We start from the raw sequence: 27,683 nt of genomic DNA on the forward strand, positions 1-27,683 counted from the left end.
TTAAGTCTTAAGAAACTAGAAAAAGAAGAGCAAACTACCCCTAAGAAAGCTAGTCAGGAAGTAATAAAGATTATAGGAAGAAATCAATGGAATAGAAAAACAATGCAACAAAAGGTGCTTCTTTGAAAAGATTAACAAAATTGGTAAACCTTTAACAAGACTGACCAAGAAAAGAGAAGATATAAATTGCCAAAACCAGGAATTTAAAAAGGGTTATCATGACTGATCTTACAGAAATTAAAAGAATTATAAAGGAATCCTATGAACAACTTTAAACCAAGAAACTAGTCAATTTAGATGAAATGAAAACATTCCAAGAAAGGCACAAATTATCAAAAGTGACTCAAACAGAAACAGAAAATCTGAGTCGGCCAACAACAACAACAACAACAACACACACACACACACACACACACACACACACAAATTAAATCAGTAATTAAAAATCTTCCAACAGAGAAAAGCCCAGGCCCACACTGGCCTCCCTGGCAAATTCTGTAACACATTCAAAAAGTAAATAATCCTTAAGAATATAGACACAAAAATCTTCAACAAAATAGCAATGTAAGGGGCACCTGGGTGGCTCAGTCAGTTAAGCGTCCAATCTCGGCTCAGATCATAATCTCATAGTTCATTAGTTCCAGCCCCCCATGAGGCTCTACGTTGACAGAGTGAATGAAGCCTGCTTGGTAGTCCCATTCTCCCTCCCTCCCTCCCTCCCTCCCTCCCTCCCTCCCTCTCTCTCTCTATCCCTCCTCCACTTGCTCTCTCTCAAAATAAATAAATTTTAAAAAAAACACTGCAATCCAAATCCAACACCATCTAAATAGGATCATACGCTCTGAGGATGGGGGGGGGGGGGGGGGAGGGAAATAAATAAATAAATAAATAAATAAATAAATAAATAAATATCATATACTCTAACCAAGTGGGATTTACTCTGGAATACAAGGTTAGTTTGATGGCCAAAAATCAATTGATGTAGTGTGCCATGTTAGTAGAATAAAGAACAAAAAACACACAATCTATAAAATCCAACATCCATCCATGGTAAAAAAACTCTCAGTAAATTAGTAATGGAAGGAAGCTCACTTGGCCTGATAAACATCATCTATAGCTAATATATAGCATCAACAAAAAATTTTATAGCTAATACTATACTTAACAGTGAAAGACTAAACAATTTCTCCCCTAAAATTGGGAACAAGGTAAGAGTGTCTGCTCTCACCAATTCTATTCAACATTGTGCTGGAGGTCTCAACTGGTGCAATCAGGTTTTTAATGAATGTCAGACTATATCTTTCCCCTACTCAAAACACTCCAATGGCTTCCTATTTCACTCAGAATAAAGCCCTATATGATCTGGGTCCCTGTATACCCTTATGACTTCTCCATACTCCACTCTCCCTCTTGGTCACTTCACCTCTAGCCACTTGGCTCCCTTTTGCTCCTCAAACACAGTAAGCATGCTCCCTGTTTTAGGGTCTCTGAACTTGCTGTACTCTATGCCTGGAATGTTATTCCCCAAGATATTAAGCATAGCTCACTACTACAGTTCCTGTATATTTCTGCAGAGATTTTATTTTCTCAAGAGGCCTTTTTCTCAAGAGAGGCCTTTTTTTCATCATGAAGTCCCACTCCATTCCCTTACCCTGCTTTGTCTTCATACATATTCATTTGTTTATTTTCCTCCACTAGAATGTAAACTATAAGAGAGAAAACTATTTTCTTCACTGCTATATTTTAAAACTGTGCCTGCCACATGGTTGACACTCAATACTCACTGGATGAATGAATATCTTTAAAAATAAAGTTTTATAAAGGAGAGTGAATAAAAGGGGAGCAGGAAGAAATCACTGGCTCAAGAGGCTGAGAAAGACCAGGGTTTTAGGTCACAGGGAAGAGCCAATATAGGATAATAGAAAAAAATTTGGTTGTCTGGAGCTGGGTTCTTCTGGGTTCTAAGCTTAGCTCTTCCAATCACTGTCTGTCTCTAGGCCTCAGTAATTTCTAAAATGAGAATATCACCACCTACCTCCCAAGCTGCTATGAAAATGAAATCAACTTATGTAGAGGATTCAGTACAGCATCTGATAACATAGTAGACATTATAATTTAACATTTTCTGATACCCCTGGCCTTTAAGAGGACCTAGAACTACCTTAAAAATTACCTAGCCCCACTTCACTGAAGTACATAGATGTCTGTAGGACTGCTGCCCCTAAACTAAATGGCCTCCATACTCATTTTAACTTCTCTTTCTGATCATTCTTCTTTTATCCTTACCTTTCAGCTCTCTCCTCTAGCTGTTAACGTAGCAGCTCTTCCCCCCTTTTTGATACGCTGCTTTGAATCTTATGGGAGTTTAGAAACCAGATTACTAAGCCTGTTACAACAACACATAAAAATAGGAGTAAATTAGTGCTGTATAAGGGCTTAAGGATGACAATGCTTTGCTTCCTTGTTTTTTTAGCTGAAACTTGTTTTTAATAGAAACTTGAGTACATTAGATAAATAAGCTAGACACTTTATCACGTGGAATCATTCATAGTTTGAAACAATCAATAATGGAATTCTTCACAAGGCAGTTGGTGTAACAGTAAGGTCCAAGCTTAGCACCAGGCCATGGGAAAGCAAGAAGCTACAGAACTTAGGTTAACCAGACAAAAAGAGGTGCCATCAAGAGCCTGAAGATTCAGAATAGGACAGAAGGTTGGCTAATATGGATTCCAAAAGCACCAGGTTGGGGACAGACCTCTCTGTGCACCCTCCAGCAAACAGAACAGAGAACAAAATGTCCATTGTTACAGAATGTGAAGAGAGTGGCCTGTATCACTGACCACAGACATGAGAGAGATGGTGGGGAAAACTGGATGAGCATAGCCTGTGATAAGATTATGAGGCTCTAGCATAAATTCATTTTTCACTAGTTGGAGGGTGAGAGGTGGGGATGGACAAAGATCTTAGGGCCAAAATAGGAATAGCCTTCCTCTTCTGACAGGACAGTAGGAAACAAGGCAACATCTAAGTGGAATTAGTCAGTGAGGGCAGACACATGCTGGGGATTGGCTCTTGAAAAGTGCTTTAATATCAGAGCCAGGATGTGTGAGTGCATTTAAACCTGCATTCTGTAGCCCCCATGCTGCAAATCATGCTGCCAATGCTGCCTGGCTTTGTCTGTGTGCCTTGGAATCCCTTCCTTTGTGGAAAGATTGAGTTTCAGGCAGAACCTGCACAAGAAGGAGAGGAAGAGAAGGGTATGGGAGAAGATTTACAGCACAAATCTCCAAAGGAAAACCTTCCCTTTTTCCTTTGGGGAGTGGGGTGGCAAACAGGTCAGGGACTGAGGTGCCAGAGATACTTATAGTGCTTTATTCTCACTTTCTTTCATTTCAGTCATGCTGCTTCACAATTTACAAAGCTTTCCAACTTGCATTTCTCATTTGATTCTCTACGACATCCTGCAGGGTTGGTGTACACACAAGAGACATGTGGGGGTGCAGGGAAGCAGTCCAATTTTACAAATACAGAAGTAGAGATTGTCCAAGGGCAGATGTTGAGAGAGAAGAGGAAAAAAACCAGGTTTCCCAACTCCAACCCAGCTCTCCAGGTCCCTATCTGTGCTGATCCCAGTGTTTACGATTATGTGTTATAGGTATTTTCTCCGCCTTATAATCATATGGCTGGCGCCTGGGCCTTTAACTGCATGAAGATTCTTTCCAACTTTTAGTCTCCTGGGCCCCTCACTAGAAATGCCATTGCCTCAGAAGGAACCCCAAACTCCTGCCTTCCCTGCTGGGCCCCTCAAATAACTGGATCTCCTTCCTGAATCCCTAAGGAGGTCTTTTTTTAACTTTATAAGAAAAATCAAGATTCCAGGGAGATTAACAGCCCAAGGAAAGTCTGCCAAGTCAAGGAGAACAATGGTGTTTACACTGACCAGGTTCTAACATCAGCTTTATGGATTCCCAAATGTGAATTCCAGGCAACGTATTTCAGCTATCAGAGCCTCAATTCCCTCATCCATAAATTTTGTCTAGATTAAATGAGACCCATAACACAACTGGTTCTTAATGTGTTGATTTCCCTTCCTGTCTCAGCATCTTTGGTTTTTCCTTTAAGTTTCCCCTGATTTCCCCTTCACACAGCCCCAACTCTTTCACTCCATCCTCACCACTTATAATCACATTTTCCAGGACTGATAAAACTAGTTTCTGAAGCTGACCTATGGGCTTGGTAGGCCAGTCAAGACTGAAATCAGGAAAGTTTCTAAGGGCTACAAGGTCATGTTAAGAGAGCTTATAGGAGAATGAGTTTAACCCCCAACACAAAGCTGGCAGAAGCCAAAAAGAATTGAGCCTGCTTTGCGTTATTCATGGTAAATGATCCCAAACCATCTTATGGCAATTCCAAGAGAGCCAAGTTCAATTCTCCTCCTAGCACAGGAAACTGCCTATGCCAATATCTCAAACATGGAGTAGGAGAATAATCAATTGCCTATAAGTTACCTGTACTAAAGGTAAAAATAAGCCCCAAACTAGTTACCCTATATCTTGGCCCAAGCTTGCCCAGAGTTGCCAAAGACTCTCACTCACCAGCCTTCAATTTCCTCTTTTGGGTTACAGGGTCAGCACCAGCTGCCTTTGGGAATAGGGCTCACCTAAAAAAGAGAGAAGTCAGTCAGGGTCCTGCTCAGAATAGGGATGAACTTAGGTCAGTGCAGGCATTCCAAGATCCTGCTCTCACACGTCTTATATCTTTGCAAAAGATAGGTTGACGATACATTATTTTAGGTCATGCTAAATGCTATAAGGAAAAATAAACCAGAGTAAGGGAGGAAAAATGACAAGGAGTGAGAATAGTCAGGGAAACCTCCAAAGGGTGACCACCAGAAAGAGACCTGAATGGGGGCACCTGGGTGGCTCAGTATGTTAAGTGTCCGACTTCAGCTCAGGTCATGATCCCACAGTTTGTGAGTTTGAGCCCCACATCACACTCTGTGCTGACAGCTCAGAGCCTGAAGCCTGCTTCGGATTCTGTGTGTCCCTCTCTCTCTGCCCCTCCCCCGCTCATGCTCTCTCAGAATTAAAAAAAAAAAAAAAAAGACCTGAATGAAGTGAGGGAGTAAGATCTGCAAAGGTCTGAGGGAAGACTGTTTCAGAGAGGAAGAATACCAAGTGCAAAGACCCTGCAGCAATAATAGGCAAGAAGAAGCTTGTTATACTTAAAGGAACAAGAAAGTCAATATAGCTAGAATGTAGTGAGGGAAAGAATGAGATATTAAGTATATATGGAGGAATTAATTATGACCCCTATTTTATATATGAGAAAACTGTGGCTCAGAGGTTAAATGACTTGCCCAAAGTCAAAGTAAATCAGTGGCAGAACTGGGAATGGAGGGGTGCCTGGCTGGTTCAGTCGGTAGAGCATGCAACTCTTGATCTCAGGGTTGTAAATTCAAGCCCTACATTGGGAGTATAGAGATTACGTAAAAATAAAATCTTTAAAAATAAATAAATAAATGTGAGCACCTGGGTGGCTCAGTCAGTTAAGCACCCAACTCTTGATTTCAGGTCAGGTCATGATCTCACGGTTCAGTTCATGAGATCAAGCCCCAAGTCAGGCTCTGCACTGTCTGTGCAGAGACTTCTTGGGATTTTTCTCTTTCCCTCTCTTTCTGCCCCTCCCCAACTTATGCTCCCAATAAATAAATAAATAAATAAATAAATAAATAAATAAATAGTAAATAAAAATAAATAAAATCTTAAAAAAAAAAAGGAAAAAAAGAACTGGAAATGAATTCAGGTCATCTGGACAACTCTCTGCCTCCATCTTGGGCCAGGTTCCTCCAGGCTTAGATAACCTGGATCCCAGCTGGGACAAACTTTCAAGCACTCTACAACTGGCTTCAGGCCTCTACTCATCCCTTCCTCTGTTGGGTGGGAAGAAAGAGTATATTTACCTGGAATGTGGAACAGAGGGGATTCTAGGGTTGTGGAGAACAGTAGCACATGTCAAGCACTGTTGTAAAGATTAATACAAATAAAAGATTTTCAACAATCTCAGAAGATTGCTGTTATTTCCCCATTTTACTTCTGGGGAAACTGAGGCACGGAGAAGTAAATTTGCCCAAGTTACACAGCTAACAGAAGGGGCAGTGAGCTGAGGGGCAATGAGGTGGCTCAGTCGGTTAAGTGTCTGACTCTTGATTTCAGCTCAGGACATGATCTCACAGTATGTGGGGCTTGAGCCCCACGTCAGGTTCCGCACTGACAGTACACAGCCTGCTTGGGACTCTCTCTCTCTGCCCCTCCTCCACTCATGCTCTCTTTCAAAATAAATAAATAAATAAACTTTAAAAGAAGAAGAAGAAGAAGAAGAAGAAGAAGAAGAAGAAGAAGAAGAAGAAGAAAAAGGAAGAAAGAAAGAAAGAAAGAAAGAAAGAAAGAAAGAAAGAAAGAAAGAAAGAGGAGAAGGAGGAAGGTAGAGTTGAGACCTGAACTCAGGAAGTCCAACCTCTGGGGCTTGCCCTGTCCTCTTAACCACATTATACCAACTTCTCAAAAACAGAAGAAAAAGACAGGAAACATACTCATACCCTAGTCCTAGCTGATATGGCTCAGAGCCCTCATTTACACCCAGCCTGAAATCCTCTCCATTTACTTGCAGTCCAGACTTCTTACTGAATACCAGCTAAATGACTGTCCTTTAGCCAGGTGGTTCCAGACGTTTCTCTAAATCTCTAGCTACTGTGATCACAAAGATATGATGACAACCACAACAGCCATTTAATAGCCACTAACATTTAATGCACACTTTGAAAGAGTAGGTACCAGGCTAAGCATCTTACATGCACTATCTTATTTCAGACAGGGAGAAACAGTTGCTCCAAGACATGAGTGGAGGGATCCCCCGGGGGTTCCAGGCCTGGAAACAAAGCAGGAAATACATGGAACTGAAGGATCTCTGTAGGCCCAGATCAAAGGACAAAGGCAGAGGCACTAGGAGGTGGGCAGTAAGGGGAATAAACTATTAGCACCTCGAATTCAACATGTTGATAAACTGAACTCATCTCCTTGTTCCCAGCCTCTGCAGTTCAGCAAATGATATAACCATTCTCCCAAGTACTGAGACTCCAAATGTTAATGCTCTCCAACCTCTCCTTTCCTTATGCCCCATTCCCTCAATTGCCAAATCCTCGTGGGTTTTTTGTTGCCATGCTAAGAGCTCTACATCTAAACTGTTGTTCTTTATTCCCTACTGTGTCAACCTCCTCTTGGTTCAGGATCTATCTCTTGCCTGCAATGCTGGAATATTTCTTAAAAATTATTGACATTACAGGGTGCCTGGGTGGCGCAGTCGGTTAAGCGTCCAACTTCAGCCAGGTCACGATCTCACGGTCCATGGGTTCAAGCCCCGCGTCGGGCTCTGGGCTGACGGCTCAGAGCCTGGAGCCTGTTTCCGATTCTGTGTCTCCCTCTCTCTCTGCCCCTCCCCCGTTCATGCTCTGTCTCTCTCTGTCCCAAAAATAAATAAAAAACGTTGAAAAAAAAATTTTTTTTAAATTGACATTACAAGGACTGTTACAGTAGTGTCTTCCCCAGTCTCTCTTTCACTAATCTCCTACCCCTCCGTGCTCTAACTACTGGGCCTAACACTGCCAGACTAATGTTCCCAAGGCCACTTTCCTGCTCAAAAAAAGTTAAGAAAAAAAGAGGAAAAAATATCACAGCTACCAATCACCTAAGCTTTGCTCTCTAGGTATGCCTTCATCTAGTCATCATCTGTCTTACCTCTATTATGGGCTTTCCAGCTCTCATCCTTTTGTCCATGCTGTTATCTCACTTGGAATTTTGTACATATTCATATCCTTCTTAATCTTCAAGGCCTAGCAAATCTATGAAGTTATTCTGAACCCTTTCTCACCACTCTGTCACATTCTCAAATTATCTCTAACTGTGACTAGACCTGACTCTGGCCTCATCATCAGGTAAGGCCTCAAAACCAACTCTTCTGTTCCTTCTTCCTTGTAAAGATTCCTGCTGTTTCCAGAGAACGAAGACCTAGTCAGTTAAGATTTCTGTTCTCATTTCTGCTACTCTTACCTTACTCTGGATCTATCACCTAACAAAGGACCTGGGTTCTAATCTGAGCCTCAGATTTCTACAAAATGGAGATACAATCCCCATCCTGATTACAGGACAGGGATTTTGTGAGAATCAATGTGGTAACAGAAGGGGAGTGGGAGAAGAGTTAGGATGGGAGACTTTGGGCCAGGTCTTCAATAGCTCTTTTTTTCACTGCGAAACACTCGGAAGTTTATTTATAGAAGCCTTCTTAGCCAATCAAAAAACTACTTCCTGGGCCTGGCTGGTCATGGTCACAGCTCTAAGTTAGGGTTATAGAAGACAGAGGGATGGATAAGAACAGTTCTTATCCTCCTTGCATTCCAGGGTGGGACTCTGTGAACTTCCTGTAAAGGACGACTAATAATATTAGGTAGGATCCAACAGTTCAAAGAGTGCTCCATCTGTTATAAAAATGGAGAAAGAAACTAGGCTGACAGGAGATGGCCTTAGAAGTTTCAAAGGAGCAAGGACTTAAGCCAGGCATTGATGCAGAATGACAGAAAAACACATGCTACTACTATGCACCAGACACTGAGCTAGGTGTTGTGCAGTTAACCCTCATAATGTGAAGAAGTGATGGCAGGTCCATTTTATACCCAAGGTAACTGAACATGGGCAAGGCTAAGTGTGCCATTCAAGGTCAAACAGCTAGTAAGTAGCAGAGCTAGAATTTGAACCCAGGTCTGCTTTACTTTATTCCAAAGCCTGTATGTTTACTTACTTCATGGTCTGGAATACCAAATAAACTCTAAAGCTCTTCCCACCTTAAAATTCAATGATTTGAATGAGGGAGTAGGGGAGGAGGTTTACTGTTGCTATGTCTTACCCATAAGACTATAATTTTATTGGCAGGTTTAGGGTCTTATTAACTAGAATAGCCCAAGTATCTGAAACAGAGCCTGGCAGGTTATACTTAGAAGACACTGTACATAAGCAAATAAATGAATAAGCACCTGTTCCATCAACCATTGTTCTGAGGTCCAGAAGTAATGTCCAAAATGTCAAGCTCCAAGTTATGACTTGTAGCCCCAGTATCTATATTACCACCTATCTACTAATCTGTTGTCTGAAGGTACCCTTTCCCCATTCTTGTTTTCAGGAGTTGAAGGAGAGGTGAGGAAAGAAATGGGAAGCTGACTGGATAGGAGAAAAAGGAGGGAGAAGAAAGGGGTGAAAGGAGAGAAGGAAGAAGATAAAAAGGAAGGTAATGTCTCAGCCACAACTGAAATGTCCAAGGCCTAGACTTTGGGAAAGGTTTCTTTTCTGGTGCCAAAACCAAGGATTTTTTTTTTTTTTTTTAAGAGGAGTAGTAGGAATTCCTCTTTATAAATTTCAAATTGCTTGTCCAAACCCCCTGACAAAATCTACCAGCAGGGGGGGTAAAATGAAATTCCTCAGGGCTCCTATCCTCAGTTCTTACCACTATCCTGCTCCAGCCCAACCCTCACCTGGCTTAAGCTAAAACCTGCAGAAGTCAGAAGACATACAGGTTCTGACATTCCTCTGCTCCTTCACAAGGGTCATTCCAGGCTAGTAAGCCCTGGGAATCCAACCTTCCTTATGGATGAGGAGACACTGCAGCCTCTGAATGCTTCCCCACAGCAAACTGTCATGAAAGCTTTGTTGAACCCTAAGGGGAAAGTGATTCTCCCTTTCTGCTGTGTTCCTCAAATATGTATGAAAGAACTAAGGTGAAGATGTGGATGATGGAGGCAGGGTCCCTTCAGAACTCATTTGATCTGGGTCCTAATAAAGCTTAACCTTCTTTAGGTCTGATCTGCAAATTATACACACCACCTCTCCTTACTATATTTTTAGTAGAGAAAGGCAGAAAACGTAACAGCTAGTTCCAGCTCTACCTCTAATTCACTGTGTGACCTTGGACAAGTCATTTCACCTTCCTGGACCTTAGTTTCCATGTCTGTAAGAGGGAGACAGCATCTGCTCTTCTGAAGGATCTTCAGAGGGATCAGAAAGATTGGCAAGAACACTTTAACTGTAAATTTACTTGGTTTTATGTAAATGGTAAAGAAGGAATGAGGGGATGGTCTCTTAAGAAAGAAAGAGGGCTGTACCACCCTTCAGTTGAAGGGATCTGCTCTGAGTGGAAAAATTAGGAAGAACTGGAGCAAACAGGGTCATTGTCTATACTTCCATCAAATGAGGCACCAACCAAGGCTAAGAAAACCTGGGGCACGTGGGTGGCTCAGTTGGTTAGGCATCTGACTTCAGCTCAGGTCATGATCTCACAGTTCAAGAGTTCGAGCCCCATGTCAGGCTCCGTGCTGACAACTCAGAGCCTGGAGCCTGCTTCAGATTCTGTGTCTCCCTCTCTCTCTCTGCCCCTCCCCCACTTGCACTATCTCTCAAAAATGAATAAACATTAAAAATATATATATTAAAAAAAAAAGACTAAGAAAAGATCATGGACCACATGCACGCAAATCCCCGTAAGTCCAAGTAGAGAGAAAATAAGAACCACTAGAAGTAACGTATTACTCAGGAAAAGTAAAAGTAGTAATGATCAATAATGATCAGTGGTGAAGAGCTCAGGCTCTAGAATCAGACACCTGGGTTTGAATCCTAGCTCTGTCTCTTACTAGCTTTGTGACCTTAGGCAAGGTACTGACCTTCTGTGCCTCAGTTTCCTATATTTGTTAAAAATAGTTCCTGCTTCATAAATGTGGTATTAGGAGAAATAAGTGAGAGCTTGGGAAAGCCCACAGCTCAGAGCCTGGCAAAAGTGACTCAAGGATAGTTATTATTATTCCACTTAAGTACCACAAAAGGACAAATCAGAAGCAATAAAAAGACCCAGGAGAAAAAAATGCACATTTGCCATTACCTATTATGTATCATGTCCTATGCCCAAAACCATAATTATTTTCATTTATTTCCAATAACCTTTTGAGGTTAGTAGAATTATCTCTATCTTAAAGGAGGAAACTGAGCCTCAGAGAAATAACTTGTCTAATACCACACAGCTAGAAAACAGAACTTACTGAAACCAAGGTCTGACTCCAAAGACTGTGTTCTTTCTACCATGTACCTTGCATTTTCTCCTGCTCAAAAATAAGGAGAACCCCCTCCCCGCCCCCATATAGGTACCAATAATAAAGTTTTAGGAAATGGACCAAATTCTCCCATTTTATACTTCATGAAGCAACTACTGGTTTCAGATGCCTGGGGAAATGATGGGCAGGGGTGGAATGCAAGTGTACCATCAAGTTCCAGACTTGTAGGACTTGGCTTACCAGGCCTTCCCAAGGAGCTCTCAGCCAGTTGTTATAGTAAGGAAGGAAAGAGGGATGATTTCCAAACTAGATACCACACCCTAAAGAACAAGATGTTCCAGGACTGTATCAGTCAAGAAGCCATGACAGGTCCAGCCTGGGCTGAACTCAAATACCGGATCAAAACACCTAATAAAGAGGCACCTGCCTGGCTCAGTTGGTAGAACATACAACTCTTGATTTCGGGGTTTTAAGTTTGAGCCCCACATTGGGTGTACAGATTACTTAAAAACAAAATCTTCTGGAGGGGTTGTGGGAGGGGGAATGGGCTAAATGGGTAAGGGGCACTAAGGAACCTACTCCTGAAATCATTGTTGCACTATATGCTAACTAATTGGGATGTAAATTTTAAAAAATTAAAAATAGAATTATAAATAAATAAATAAATAAAATCTTAAAGGGGGGGTCTGGGTGGCTCAGTTGGTTAAGAGTCCAACTTCAGCTCAGATCATGATCTCACAGTTCATGGGTTTGAGCCCCACATTGGGCTCTGTGCTGACAGCTCCGAGCCTGGAGCCTGCTTAGGATTGTGTCTCCCTCTCTCTCTGCCCCTCCCCCACTCACGCTCTCTCTTACTCTCTCTCAAAAATAAACATAAAAAGGGGCGCCTGGGTGGCGCAGTCGGTTAAGCGTCCGACTTCAGCCAGGTCACGATCTCGCGGTCCGTGAGTTCGAGCCCCGCGTCGGGCTCTGGGCTGATGGCTCAGAGCCTGGAGCCTGTTTCTGATTCTGTGTCTCCCTCTCTCTCTGCCCCTCCCCCGTTCATGCTCTGTCTCTCTCTGTCTCAAAAATAAATAAATGTTAAAAAAAATAAAAATAAAAAATAAACATAAAAAAAATTTTCTTAATAAAACCTTTAAAAAATTACAAAAAACCTAATACCAGGAGGGAATACAATGCTATGAACACCTTTGCAAGATTCAGCATGTACTATGTCCTAGATGTGCATATCGTCCCTATTTCTGAGAAGCACTTTACAATGGCACAGATGACTATAAGTTAGTCTGAAGAGAAGCAGTCCTTCCCTTGGGTCAGGCCATTATTTTATTTTATTTTTTTCATTTTATTTTTTATTTTTTAAAATTTATATCCAAATTAGTTAGCATATAGTGCAACAATGATTTCAGGAGTCCTTAATGCCCCTTACCCAATTAGCCCATCCCCCCTCCCACAACCCCTCCCGTAGCCCTCAGTTTGTTCTCCATATTTATGAGTCTCTTCTGTTTTGTCCCCCTCCCTGTTTTTATATTATTTTTGTTTCCCTTCCCTTATGTTCATCTGTTTTGTCTCTTAAGGTCCTCATATGAGTGAAGTCATATGATTTTTGTCTTTCTCTAATTTGACTTAGCATAATAGCCTCTAGTTCCATCCATGTAGTTGCAAATGGCAAGATACAATTCTTTTTGATTGCCGAGTAATACTCCATTGTGTGTGTGTGTGTGTGTGTGTGTGTGTGTGTGTGTGTGTGTGTGTGTATCTCCAACATCTTCTTTATCCATTCAACCATCAATGGACATTTGGGCTCTTTCCATACTTTGGCTATTGTTGACAGTGCTGCTATAAACATGGGGGTGCATGTGTCCCATCGAAACAGCACACCTGTATCCTGTGGATAAATACCTAGTAGCGCAATTGCTGGGTTGTAGGGTAGTTCTCTTTTTAGAGTTTTGAAGAACCTCCATACTGTTTTCCAGAGTGGCTGCACCAGCTTGCATTCCCACAGGACATTATTTTAAATAAACAATAGCACGTTCTACAGGAGTACAACTACAGCTGGCAACTAGGGGAGAGGAGCCAGGAAGTGAATTAACAGAAAATTGGGGGAAGAACTGAGTCCTGGACATAAAACGCTTTTGGGAGAGTGGGGAACCAAGCAAAAGGCCTGGAACAAGACAAGGGAGTGCTTCAGGGGGCTAAGGAAAGATTGTGATAGAAGAAATCATCTACATTTGGAAAGAAAGAAAAGAAAGAAAGAAAGAAAAGGAAGGGAAGGAAGGGAAGGAAGGGAAGGAAGGGAGGAAGGAAGGGAGGAAGGAAGGGAGGAAGGAAGGAAGGAAGGAAGGAAGGAAGGAAGGAAGGAAGGAAGGAAGGAAGGAAGAAAGAAAGAAAGAAAGAAAGAAAGAAAGAAAGAAAGAAAGAAAGAAAGAAAAAAATTTTAATAGCATGTTTCTATCAAAACGTTGCTGTTTAGAGAAAAGCAATCTCCAGGGCCTACAGGAAGACTGACTGAAAGGTATTGCTGAAGTGATATTTTCCTCTGGAGAGGGAAAGGAAAATAGAAGCTGGGTTCTCTAGGCCAGCAACCAAGGCAAGAATGAGCAGCCCCAGGAAATAATCATAGCATAAGAGCTCCAAGCTCAATCAGGCAGGGCTCACCTGCAGGTGGCCTCAGACCCACTTCTGCTATGATCAGCACTTGAGGGTGCAAAATGCCCATATCCAGAGAGTGTAAGATTGGCCCTTGAACAAATAGCCTTTGTCCCAGGAGCCATGCTTGCCAACCTTATTTGTTAGTTCTGTTCTAGCTGCCCCTAACCCTCTTGGCCTCAAAACTCTAACTGCCTCAATCCTTGTGAGGCCTGCTTTTCCTAGCCTTGACCAAACCGCATGGTCCTGCAGTTCTAAACCCCTCCCACTCACAAGAATACCTGACCTTGACTCTTGTGACTGACTCTATTGTGTAGCTGCCTGTGCCCAGGCATAATAAACCAACTGGCTGTGGTTTGCCATGGGGGCTAAAAAGATGACTCACAACATAATAAAAATGCAGCCAGGTCACAAAATAGCTCAGTAAAACCCTCCTCTACTCCCCAACAAAGACAGGTTGTCAGGATGCCCAGCATATCACAAAAGGAGGCCCTCAAGGGCAGCTGGCTTCTTATGACAGGTGACATTAGGGCTCTTGAGCCTAATCCATGTCCGTGTATGAGAACAGTATTTGTGCCATAAATAGATGAAACTCAATCCAGGCAGTCTCTAGGCTGCCTGGAGGAATGTCCAGAGAATACAACAGATGTGCAAGACAATCATTCTTGCCTCTGCATTTTCTGAACAGCTAACAGCTCTTCTTCTTCAGCTGGAGCTGTCTCCAGTTTCCCCCTCCTCCTTCCCTAGAAGAACCAACCCCGCAGGAATCATCAAGGGAGGAACAAGTAATTACTGTTTTCTTTTCTCCATGCTAATGAGACAGTTGGATGGTTCCCCCTTCCCCCGTCTGAGTTGAAAGGGAGAATCTAAAGGTTTATAATCTGTAACCCACACACCAACGCTTGGGCCAGATAGTGCTCTGCAACTGAACTGTATACAAAGATGGCTTTCTGTCCCTGATGAGACCAGAGATGGAAGACACCCCACCATTTTACAAGGGGCAGTAAAACCAGAGTGGCAAGAGGATCTGTCCAGAGTCACAGAAGAAGTCAGTGGCAAGGCTAGATGCCTACTTCCAATCAGGGCACTTCCTCTTCCTACAGTTCAGAATGACTTTGGAGGTTCCTCAATGTGGAACCAGGAACTGTAAGTTTCAAGTTCACATACTGATTTTGAATAGGTATTTAAAAAGCAAGGTTCTGTAGATATGGACTCAGCCCAAGAATCTCAGTTATGGGTGGAAAGCCAGGATCTGAGAGATAATGCCAATTTTACCCCCAAATTAAAATCACAAGTAGATGGGGGCACCTGGGTGGCTCAGTCAGTTGAGTGTCTGACCAGCTCAGGTCATGATCTCACAGTTCATGGATCCATGCCCCACATCGGGCTCCATGTGCACAGCTCAGAGCCTGGAGCCTGCTTCAGATTCTGTGTCTTTCTCTCTCTCTCTCTGCCCTTCCCGTTTGCACTCTCTCTCAAAAATAAATAAACATTAAAAAAATAAATAAAAAGGTGCCTGGATGGCTCAGTTGGTTGAACGTCAGACTTCAGCTCAGGTCATGATCTCATGACTTATGAGTTTGAGCCCCACGTCAGGCTCTGTGTTGACAGCTCAGAGCCTGGAGCCTGCTTCGGATTCTGTGTCTCCCTCTCTCTTTCTACCCTTCCCCACTTGTGCTCTGTCTCTGTGTGTCTCTCTCTCAAAAATAAATAAATAAATATTTAAAAATTTTTTTAATAAATAAAAAGTAAAATAAATAACTAATCACAAGTAGATGGTCAGGCAAAAAAAAAGAATCTGTGCCATTTTAGCTGGTATTCAGTTCAGTTATGTGAAGACTGTAGGTATCAACAGTGAGATTCAAAGTTAGCCTTCAAAATGAACTTCAGATCTGGTGGCTAAAAGAGATGCTAAGGACAGTACACTTAAACCTCAGTCTGCTAAGGATGCCTGGGTGGCTCAGTCAGTTAAGTGCCTGACTCTTGACCTTGGCTCAAGTCATGATCTCATGGTTTATGAGTTCAAAGCCCATATCAGGCTCTGCACAGATGGTATAGAGCCTGCCTGGGATTCTGTTCTCCTTCTCTCTGCCCCTCCTGACTTGTTCTCTCTCAAAATAAACAAACTTCAAAAAGTTAAAAAAAAAAAAAAAAAAGCCCTCAGTCTGCTAGTCCAATCCCCATGACACAAATGAAGAAACCAAATCTAGCACTATTGGGAGCTTCAGAGGAGAGGACCCAAGGTGAAGCAGCAGGACTGAAGGATATTACAGCCTAGAGCTAGCCATGGCCTGGTCTCCTGGAAAAGGAGCCAGTATTTGCAAAGGCTGTACTAAGAAGAAAATGGCTTAAGTTTTTAAGCTGTAATGATGTTAGAATCTAATAAGGCTTATTTTTTTAGCCTGAAGGCCAGCTCCTGTCAACCTCTAAAATCTCTTCCCTTCCCTTTCAGTGTCTATCTTAGCTCTATCATTTCAGGTGGGATCAGCAACTCCAATCCAGTCCTCAAACTAATTCTGACTCCAGGCAGGAAATACTTAAATCACTCTGAACAGCAACCTCCATCCCCTACCCACAGGGCCTGGATATCAATGTTTCCTCCCATTCTCCTAGCAGAGATGACTATGGGCTCCCTGTGGTATTCCAGGATACCAGGTCAGCCAGTGCTGACCACCAGACTTCACCTTCTAGAGGTTACAAAATTATGTGCTCTATTTTACAAAAGGGCCCAAGTCCATGTGATAACCCCTGCCCTAGTCACCTGCCTAAAAATTCAGGCCCTTGTAGGACTAAAGCCATTCTCCAGAGACTGCCTACAAATCTGGACTTGCACTTGAGTTTGCTGCCCTCCCCACCCTTCTGCAGGGAAGGCAGCACAGTACAGTATAAATAGAATGCAGATCTACCTGGGTTTGAGCCCAGGCTCTGCCACCAAAACAAGGTATCCTTAAACACAGTTACTTTTAACTGCTCTCGCTCTCTTGCTCTCAAGTATCCTCTTAGAGCTTTGATCAACGTTTACTTGTTTATGTCCTCTACCATTCTCCCTTACTTGGGAACAAGGAATATTTGTTTCCCTGCACCCTCAATGAGTGAGTCATGTTTACTGAATGATCCTCTAAAACAGTTTCCACGTCTGTAAAATAGGAATAGGAATATCACCTATCTCAGAGTTGTGAGGTTTTAAATGGGGGGGGGGGGGGGGGGAGTCTGCAAATTGCCTGGATCAACACCTTCCTCTACTGTATCATGGATGCCCAGGGCCAAATGTTTGCCTGTACTGAACTAGACTGCCCATCCTAGAAACACCATGCCTTGCTGAACCTCTAGGATCACATGGACCTGACCTCCAGGGCCTATTCCATGCCAGTAATTAGACTGAGTGACAGTTCCTAGAACCTGCCAGTAAAAACAGCTAGAGATAGGACTACTCTCCTCACAAAGGCTGTGAATTTCAAGCAAATGGGGTGTGGGAATATACTAATATTCTAGATTGAAAGGAGGGAGGGAAAGTAGGAGGTAGGGGAATGCTGTGTTCTGAAGTTATGGTCTTAGGGGAAAAAAAATCTCAAATTCCAAGAAATGGCTAAAGCCATTTGTACTGAAGCCTACAGAAGGACCAGAGACATGAAACAAACTGTGACTTCAGTCACAAAGAAAGCTAAAGGGAAACGAGTTTGGAACCTACCACTGTGGTCTCCCCATGTAGTGTTTTTTCCTATCCTATAGAGCAGATGCACAATGTTCTAGGAAAAGGGGAATGAGGCATGGCGGGAGGGGTGTCAATCTAGTGGCAGGGAGAAATTCATAAAGGATGCCAAATGGTACTTATGCAGTTTCTAGCTGGGAGAGGTGACTGAGAAATAAATCCAGCCTTTAGGTTTATACAGGCCTAAAACGCTCTTGATGCAAAGTTCAATCTGACTAGAACAAGTGTCAGCAGTTAAGGAAGAATGGTACACAGTGTCCTCAAAGACTCATGAGCCCCTCTCCCATAACAGCAGCTGCTCTGGGTGATCAAAACCCTCTGCCCACAGATCCCCAACCTCTCAACTCAAACTACGTTCCAGATTTGAGGATACTGGTCTTTTCCATTAGAGGGCGCTCAGACTGAAGCACAAAAGTGGCAAGAGCCCTACACCATGCGGAGAATCTGCCAGGACCGAGTCTTTTCTTTGGTCTATTCACCATACTCACCTGAACTTCTGGGAAGTTAAGTGATTTGTCCGAGGTCACAAAGCTAATAAGGGCAAATTGGGAGTTGTTGGCATCTCGAGTCCTTTTGTAACCATGGTGACTTTCAGCAAATTTGACCTTCATAAAGTTTTTAGAGGTAGGCAAGGCAAGTGTCCTCTGTTAAAGCATTCAGTCATTCCTTCTGAGAAGTCTCATTGGATACTTCCAATCCGTTCCAGGCCTAGTCCTAACATTTATCTTCTCTTACAGAAATTTCATAATTACTTTCTGACTCATAAGTCAGCAAACTTTTTCTGTATAGGGCCAGATAGTAAGTATTTTAGGTTTTGTGGGCTACAGCAGTCTCTGTAGTATTCAACTTTGCCACTGTAATATAAAAACAATCCCAGAGGAGCAAAGAAGTGTAGCTGTAGCCCAGTACAATTTTATGAAAAGAGGCAGCAGACTGGATTCAGTCCACAGGCCATAGTTTGCTGACACCCGTTCTAACTAATCTGTCTCCAATCACCCTGTTGCCCAATCCATCACACACACCCATATGACAAGCCCTAAACCCTCATGGATCCCCTTTGCCTACAAGATAAAGTTTAAACTCTACCCCTATCCTCTACCATATCCTTCCCCTGCACAGTATACTCCAATCACAGCAAACTGTCACCTGGCAACTTCCTACCTTTCCCCCATGATATTCCCTGACACCTGCAATGCCCTCCATTCCTTTGTCAATATTACCTATTCAGGAACAAGCTCAAATACCAACACCTGTGAAAAATCTTTGCTTGCCTTATGTAATCAGTCATCTATATGGCTGTCCCTCACCCACCACTCCCTCCCCACTTCCCTACATTGTCAGCTTCTCGGGGGCATTGTGTCACATTCAACTCTGTATCCCTTGCAGTACCTCACATAGCACCCACTGTCCAGTGTCCACTGACTGAACAGGCTTCTAAGGCTGAAAGGAGGTCACTAGAACACAGGGAAGAACTTTGTTTCTAACAGAACCGTGAGATGACTCAGAGCATCAAAGCCTTCAGTCTACTTCAAGGGGTGTCCCATCTCTCTCCCCATTGTGTTCCCTGGGGCTCACGGGTAATTAGTTAAGACCAAGCATTTTACTAGATGGCCCTAGCCTGTGCAAGATATGTGAAGAGACGAGAGATCTTACTTTCAGAGCTCCCTGTCCCTGACCTCAAACTGTTATCCTCAATACCAGCCATAAACTGATCTAGACCCATACTTAGCCCTAGATCAGCAGTCTTCTAATAAGCACAGTTCCCTGGTATCCAGAGGATTTCACCCAGAGAGAGGCTCACAGCATGAAGTCCAACCTCAACTGAAGAGGAAATTCAAAGGTATGTGCTAAGAATCATCAGGAGTATCACCTCTGAATACAAAGGGATCTCTATGGAGATTAAAAGTCCTGGGCAAGCCTATAGCCCACAAGTATGGCTATCCTAGCTTGGGGAAGCTGTGAGAACAAAGACTAAATTGCTGATGGGAAAAAAACAAAACAAACACACAAAAGAATTTTTCTCCTAAGCCCAGAACAGAACAACATTCCATCTGGGTAAGTGAGCTTGTCACAGGCATGGGGTACTTAGCATATCTGCCATTTCAGGATTAAGGCTGTCAAGTTTTAATTAGGGTAATTAGAGTTAAAAATGTAATTTCATTTCAGGGGTATTTTGAACAGATTCCATTAATTTCTTTTTTAAAAAGAACATAGAAAGGAGGGGCAGTCTGAGTGGAGCAGAGGATTTTGCCATGGGAGAACCAAAGACATGTGCCTGGGCCAGATGAGCTTTCAAACCACTGCCTAGAACCCCCAGCACCTCTGTAGGCTTGGCCCAGACGACAGGGCTGCTGCTCTTCAGCTTCCTTCCTTAGTTTCCTCCCTAAAACTAAGTTTCAGTCAGCACCTGCTAATAAATCTACCTCCTCCTCCCTGCCTGCTGCTCCTGTGTTACTGCCATTCACAGTAGCTGGATTATAGCCCCAACTTTGGCAAGGAGGGAGAGCTTAGGGCTGTCAATCTGATTTGCTACATGTTAGGGACTGAGTTAATGTCCACCCCTTTGTCAGGAGTTGCTCGTCACATTTTTATGCTTTTCTTTGTGCTAATTCCCTAGTATGGAGTGGCGCTCTTTGCTTTGCCTGCCTCAACTCATCCTCTTCCTTCAAAGAACAGATCAAAGCTATCTTCCCAGGAAAGCCCGCCTTCATGCTTCTGTAATCCCAGAATCCCTTGCACACACCTCCATTAAGGCATACACAGAATACTATGGTTTCCTTGTTTGACTCTGATGCTAGATTGTGAGGTCTTTCAGGGCAGAGACTGGGTCTTCATCTGGGAATCCTTAGCACTAGCACAAGCCCTGAGACATTGGAAATACTCAACAAATTGAATGGCCACACCGGTGGCTGAACATGTTAAGCCCCCAGATTCTACAACACCTAGAAATAGCCAGTCATGAGTCCCTTCCCCCTCCTTGCACACAGCCTGGTCAGAAACCTGACTCTGCACTCCATGCAAGAGGAAGTCCTCCCATTGATCCCAAATGATGATTGATCTCTCCCATTAGAGCCTGTTCATTCCTTAGGGACTTTGGAAAGGAGAGCAAAAGCAAGCAGAGCATCTCCTCCCTTCCTCCTCATCAATGATTTTGAAGAATTTCCTCCAGTCTTTGAAGGGCTCCAGGGAGAGGGCCTGAGCTCCAGTTCAATAGGTAAAAAGGTAAGGGATGGCCCCAGTAGAAAACAGTTCATCAGCTTGGAATCAGTGTTGCAAATACTAGAAACGTAGTGTAGTACAATAAAGAACATGCTATGTGACATGGGGCAGCCAAGTCATTTCACTTCTCTGAGCTTTAGTTTCCTTTTCGAACCTATCCCTGTAGGCTGTTAGAGGAGAAATAAACACACAAAGGAGCTTTAAACCAGTATTGAGCACTTAGTAGGTATTCAATAAGTGATTTTTCCAACTGAGGAGGACACCTGTCCTACAAACCTAGCATCATATTGTAAGTTTATAGAGGTGAGGAAAACATACCAAAGGGAATACAAGTTAACCATTTCCTTGTTTGCTCAGGGCAGCCCTGCCCACTGGTCCCAGGGGAAGAGGACTATACCAGCAGAACTGAAGTGTTGACAAGTGTAACCGAAGCCACTTACTTCATGGTAATCAGATTCTCCCTAGCTAGGGGAGGCTTCTCCCAGGCTCCCCAGGCCTGGCTACCGGCCCATATTGATCCATTTCTAATTAGGACCTGTGTCAGTGCTTCTGACAGAAAGTCAGGGCCTAGGCTGCCTCTGCTGGCCTCTGGCCAAAGCCTAAAATACTCTTGCCCAGGGTAGACCCAGAGAACCAACACTTTTGTTGTAGAAAAGGATCCCAGACTGAACTCATAAAGCAGCATAAAATTTTAGAGCCAAAAGGGTCCTTTATGAGCGTGAGCTTTGTTTATGCTACAAGTGAGAAAACTGAGGTCCAGAAAAGATAATTTGTCCATGGTGGTACAAAAAGATAATGCAGATCTTACTTCTATTTCTTTCCTCTTGATAACTGCCTCCAACCTGGCTACACAACAGAAGCATTCCAGGAACTTGTTAGAGAACCTGATTTAGAACATATGCAGTGGTTCTTTTATGAAGTACATGATCATCTTCCAATAGAAGTGAACCTTGAAATCACAGGACCAGTTTATAGCTAGGTTCAAATCCACCTTGGGTCACAGTAGTACCATTTAGAAGAAATCAGCTATTGTCTGATCCAGCCTTCCCCCACCCCAACCATAACAAAGTTATTCTAGGGGCCTCAGAAGGGTCTGTCATAAGTAATAGTTCAGACTTCCTAGTGGTCCACTAGTTTGGCTATGAGCAAAGACATTTCCTTTCAAAACTAGTCTGAAAGTAAAATGTCTCTTATGAAGATTAGAAATACCTAAGGAAGGGGTGTAGGCAATAGTGGGAGATGGTGTGGTGTGGAATGTATGAGACCCAAGTTGTAGGGAGATGTGTCTGTGTACAGAGGAAGACCTATGTGGATATGTAAGGGAGTAAACAGTGTGGTGTCTGTGAGACAGGCTTGCAGATACCTTTGCAACACATACTGAGTACCTGGTTAGAAAATAGAACAGAACTGGAGGTACAGGAGGATAAATGTGTTGGTACATGGCAGGAGGGGGGGTGGGGAGTACATAATTCAAAGGTGTAAGAGAGATTATATGGATGTGTATGGAAGAGAAGCAATGTGTGCACCTTTGTAACTCAATTTTGTGTCTATGTGTTGCAAAGCATATGAACTTATAGGGACTGGAGGGAGTGTGTGTGGCCTAGACACTCATATGCATGAGCAAACAGATCCCTGAGCGTATCTGACTCATCCAGCCCTAGCTTTGCCTGAAGGCTCATACCACTCAAGGGCAAGACTGTCTGCAGAAATTTCTCATTAAAATTGACATTATGACAACTACTTAAAAAAAAAAAAAAAATGGTAACAACACCCCCAGCATCGTGGGAGGTTAAAAAAAAAAACGCCAATAAAACACAACAGACACATAAGAAGCAATTATGCCATAATTACTTCTTCACAAAGGGAAGTGTTTATTTGGAGTTAAATATTGTATAGCTGATTCACATTTCAACCCAAAGTACTGGATTTCCTGGGTAACTTGGGGAAGAGGGCAAGAAAGAAGAAAATAGGTGGAAAAAGATCAACAATAAAGTTAAAAAGCGGGGGCGGGGGGGAGGACTGAAGAAATAGGAAGATAAAAGAAAGGGAAAAGGTTGGGGGGGGGGCGTCAAGTAGGTTGTAAGAGAAAGGGAGGGGGCACCTGGGTGATCAAGTCGGTTGAGCGTCCAACTTCGGCTTAGGTCATGATCTCACAGCTCTTGAGTTTGAGCCCCACAATGGGCTCACTGCTGTCAGTGCAGAGCCTGATTTGGATCCTGTCCCCCTCGCTCTTTGCCCCTCCCCCGCTCACACTCTCTCTCAAAAATAAACATTTAAAAAAAGGATATTTAAAAAAGAGATAAGAGAAGGAAAGAAGAACACAAAAGAAAAAAGGTACAAAAGACAGGAGAGAGAATTTCCTTTAGGCTGGTCTAGAAACTTAGCACACACTCTAACAGGATTCTGGCTAAAGAGATGGGTGCAGTACGTGGTGGCCTGAATCTCTGTACTTCTTCACTGCCTTTACTCCAACCATTTCCTCCGTCTGGAATGTTCTTCCCACCATCTTTGCTAAGTTGAATTTCTTCTGAATTTTCAAGGACATATTCAAATGCTACCAGTTTTTAGAAACTTCCAAGATTTCTCCCAATTAGAAGTTAGTTCTCAAGAACTTCCACAGGGGCATCTAGGTGGCTCAGTCAGTTGAGCATCCAACTCTTGATTTTGGCTCAGGCCATGATCCCAGGGTCGTGGGATTGAGTCCTGTGTCAGGCTTCGTACTGAGCATGGAGCCTGCTTAAGATTCTCTCTTCCTGCCCCCCTCAACCACTCTCCCCTAACTCATGCTCTCTAAAATAAAAAAGGGGGGCACCTGAATGGTTCAGTCAGTTAAGCATTCAACTCTAGATTTCAGCTAAGGTCATGATCTCACTGTTCGTGAGATTGAGCCCTGTGTCAGGCTCTACGCTGACAGTGCAGAACCTGCTTAGGATTCTCTCTCCCTCTCCCTCTGCCCCCTCCTTCCCCTCCCCCCAATACATGTGCTCTCTCAAAGTAAATTTTTTAAAAAGAGGGTGGGGGGGTGCCTGGCTGGCTCAGTCCGTTAAGTGCCTGACTCTTGATTTCGGCTAAGGTCATGATCTCACAGATTTGTGAGTTCGAGCCCCAGATCAGGCTCCACACTGACAGTGCAGTCTGCTTGGGATTCTGTCCCTCCCCCTCTCTCTCCCATAAAGTTCAGAGCACTTTGTCACATTTTACCTGTAGCATTTAATATTCAAGTTTATACCATGGGTATCAGTACACAAACATTTCTGTTATTCATTCTGCAAGTACTATTTATGCCAAGCCTGTTACAGAGACACAGAGGAAACAGTTAAGTAGTACACTGTCCCCTGGCCCATAAGATCTTAATTTCATGAATGAGAGGAGATCTGAGTGTGATACAACAGCAGAGTACAACTACAGAAGTAGAAGCAAAGTGCAAAGAAGACCAATATTAATTCTGCTTATGGAGTGATCAAGGAAAGCTTCATTGAGAAGATGGCATTTGAAATGCTTTGAAAAAATGAACAGGAGCTTGTCTAGTAAAGGGGGCAGGGAGCTGAGAGCTTTCTACTCAGATAAACAGTCAAATAACAAAGTCATTCTGAATTGAGCAGGAGCACAGGGAAACAGTGGTGTTACCATGCTGCTGACAGAAGGTAGCAAAGTGAGGTGGCACCAGATTGTAGGAGCCTTGCAGCCAAGCCCAGAGTTGAGATTTTATCCTTTCCAATCTGGGGTGAGGTGGAGAAGAGGGGGCAGTTTAAAAATGTCTATTCTCCTTTATTTAGTTGCCCTACTTGAGAGCAAGTCCCCTTAAAAACCCTGGAAACAGGTCCAATCCCAGACTCTGCCTACTGCAGAGGATTACAAGAATTTCCCCATGGAGGAGAAGGGCAACAATGAGACAAATACAAAGAATAAAAGAGTGGGGATGGGGGGTGGGAGAACGTAGGTGATGCATAAGGGAGGGCTCAAAGAGGAAGGTAGGTGATGAACAAGGGAGGGCTCAAGGAGGAAGGAGCTGGAAGGGAGGAAACACAAGGAGGGATGGATCTATCTTGGCACTGAGGCTCCTTGTTGCTGAACTATCTTCTACATCTTTCTATGTAGAAAAAATAAGGTCAATCTGATGCTAGTGACAGAAATAGACCCTTTGGGCTAAGATGAAACTAAGCACATTACTAACTGCCACCTCAACCCTCCCTTTGCTCAGGATGATAGGGCTATGCCAAGAAACAGAGTTTGCCTAGCTCTACCAACCATCCCAAAGTATGCCAAAACACCTCGTCTCATGCCCTAAGAGTGTGTGAGGCAGGAGCACCCAACAAAGATCTGCAGTTTGAAGCGGGGTCTGCCCAGGACCTATGGCTGCTGCTTAGGTTCCTAAAGAAAAGCTCTGCTTTCTTCCCTGGGCCTCAGTTTCAACTGCAAAACAAGGGGAGTAAAGGTGAAGCTCTCTTAAGGGCTGAGATAGCTTTATAGAAGCTGCTTCCCACAGAGAATTTAAAAATTTTTTAATGTTTATTTATTTTTGAGAGACAGAGTGCAAGCAGGGGAGGGCAGAGAGAGAGGGAGATACAGACTCTGAAGTAGGCTCCAGGCTCTGACCTGTCAGCACAAAGCCCAACGTGGGGCACGAACTCACAAACCATGAGATCATGACCTGAGTTGAAATCAGATGCTCAAATGACAGAGCCTCCCAGACGGTGATATTTAATGTGAGAATTTTCCTAACCTATCAAGTTGTAACTTCATTCTTTCCACTCCAAACTATGGCCAGTTTGAAGCCAAGAAGCCAGGCCCAAAATGGCAGCTGTCCCTGACACAGTTCTATTTGACCCTATCCAAAGTCTAGTTGCTCCCCAGACCTGTTTACCTACTAGGTCACAAACAAATGCTCAAGCCAAGGATGTGTTTTGTCTTACCCACACAAATTTGTTTAAAAACCTCTGAATTGGGGCACCTGGGTGGCTCAGTCAGTTGAGCGGCCGACTTCAGCTCAGGTCACAATCTCACGGTCCGTGAGCTCGAGCCCCGCGTTGGGCTCTGTGCTGACAGCTCAGAGCCTGGAGCCTGTTTCAGATTCTGTGTCTCCCTCTCTCTGATCCTCCCCTGTTCATGCTCTGTCTCTCCCTGTCTCAAAAATAAATAAAACGTTAAAAAAAAAAATTAAAAAAAAAAAACCTCTGAATTAACTGTTAGCATTTCAAATCAGATCTCATGTTTTTAAAAAAATTAGTTTTCTAGGGGCACCTGGGTGGCTCAGTTGGTTAAGCGTCCAACTCTGGATTTTGGCTCAGATCATGAGCTCACGGTGGTGAGATAGAGCCCCAGTAGTGCACAGCCTACTTGGGATTCTCCCTCTCCTGCTCTCTGCCCCTCCCCTACTTGCCCTCACTCTCTCTTTCTCAAAATGAATAAACTTTAAAAAATATATCAAGGGGCGCCTGGGTGGCGCAGTCGGTTAAGCGTCCGACTTCAGCCAGGTCACGATCTCGCGGTCTGTGAGTTCGAGCCCCGCGTCAGGCTCTGGGCTGATGGCTCGGAGCCTGGAGCCTGTTTCCGATTCTGTGTCTCCCCCTCTCTCTGCCCCTCCCCTGTTCATGCTCTCTCTCTGTCCCAAAAATAAATAAACATTGAAAAAAAAAATTTTAAACAGGCAGTGCACAAGGAATCATAATACAGGGAGTCCCTGGTAGAGGGCTCAGGGACTAAAGCCGTCTACAGAACAGCAGGGGGCTATTCCCTCTTCAGGAGAAATCAGTCACCCTCATAGCCCACATGCCAGGATCTCTGATCTCATACAAGATATCTCCACTGAAAGGCAGCCCCAATCTCCCCAGGCTGGGGTCCAACTCAAAACAAAACAGAAAAACAGTACAGGTAAAGTCAAACAAAATATGTATGCAGGCCAGAGTCAACCCAAGGGGCTGCCAGTTTGCAATCCCTGATCTAGAGGGTAAGATCTTCTGAATACTTCTGAACAGAAAGGATTTAGGAGTCCCCTAAGGACTTCTAACTTTTGTCAGAGGAACTGTTTTTCCAAGGAGCTATCCAGAGTTCTGGACCACTTGGCTCCTGAGCTTTAGAACCCATGATTCCAGGGGAGCCTGGGTAGTTCAGTTAAGCATCGGACTCTTGGCTCAAGTCATGATCTCAACAGTTCACGAGTTCAAGCCCTACATCAGGATCTGCACTGAGGGTGTGGAGCCTGCTTGGGATTCTCTCTCCACTCCTCCCCCACTTGCACCCTCACACTCCCTCAAAATAAATCAAAATGAACTTAAATAGAACCCACGATTCCATACCTTCTTTAGCTTAATCCACTGTTAAAAATATTTTTTAAGAAAGATTTAATGATATTAGGTACCTATTACATACAAGGCGCTCTAGGGATACAAATGCCCTGAGACTTACTACTCTGGACTTTGGACTTTTACTACTTATAGTTGTATGTTGGCCTGGACCCCAGTGCTGACTGCCTGCTACCCAAATTACAGACCCAAACCACTGTTCTACATGACTTCAATTCTATATACTGCATCCATTTTAATGGTTTGGCTAGCCAGTAAAATGAAAGTTCAGCAGCTTGGTTCCCCTTAAAGGAATATCTTTAAAACTTTTGTCCCTAAACTTCGTAACTAAAAGTACCTTTTCTTTGCAAAAGAGCACAACTGCTCCATTACAGTCAGATGTCCTTGAGAGTCAACAGTACAATGCTAAATGTATGCTCTCCCCTGAATCAAGATGGCATTCCCATGCTTTATTCCACCATTTTTCTATCATCTCCAGATTCCCTCAGCATTTCCATAAAAGCAATAACACCTTTGCCAAACAAAAGGGAAAAAAAAACCCCAGCTGCCCTTGAAATAGTAACTCAATCCAAGGAGGGAAGGTTTATTGCTGGAAAAACTTTGTTTCTTATTTACCAAGTCCTCAAATTAGATTTATAAGCAGGGGAGTACACAACAAAAATGG

General features: G+C 43.4%; 1 protein-coding gene across 10 annotated transcripts in view; it reads right to left on the reverse strand.

The window, feature by feature from the left end:
- The window catches only part of RALY (RALY heterogeneous nuclear ribonucleoprotein), an 85,695-nt gene that overhangs the window by 43,056 nt on the left and 14,956 nt on the right, over nt 1-27,683 (reverse strand). For 5 of the 10 annotated variants that reach the window (XM_043602558.1, XM_043602552.1, XM_043602553.1 and 2 more), the window contains exon 2: nt 4,596-4,660. The exons of 2 other annotated variants lie outside the window; for them this stretch is intronic. The gene's annotated coding sequence lies outside the window, so the exon portion shown is untranslated. Of the gene's footprint in view, nt 1-2,286; nt 2,387-4,595; nt 4,661-6,850; nt 6,875-27,683 lie in introns of those variants that run through there. 3 more of the 10 variants (XM_043602555.1, XM_043602557.1, XM_043602554.1) reach the window with 2 other exon arrangements.

Source organism: Prionailurus bengalensis, chromosome A3 (genome assembly GCF_016509475.1).
Source record: "Prionailurus bengalensis isolate Pbe53 chromosome A3, Fcat_Pben_1.1_paternal_pri, whole genome shotgun sequence".
NCBI lineage: Eukaryota > Metazoa > Chordata > Mammalia > Carnivora > Felidae > Prionailurus > Prionailurus bengalensis.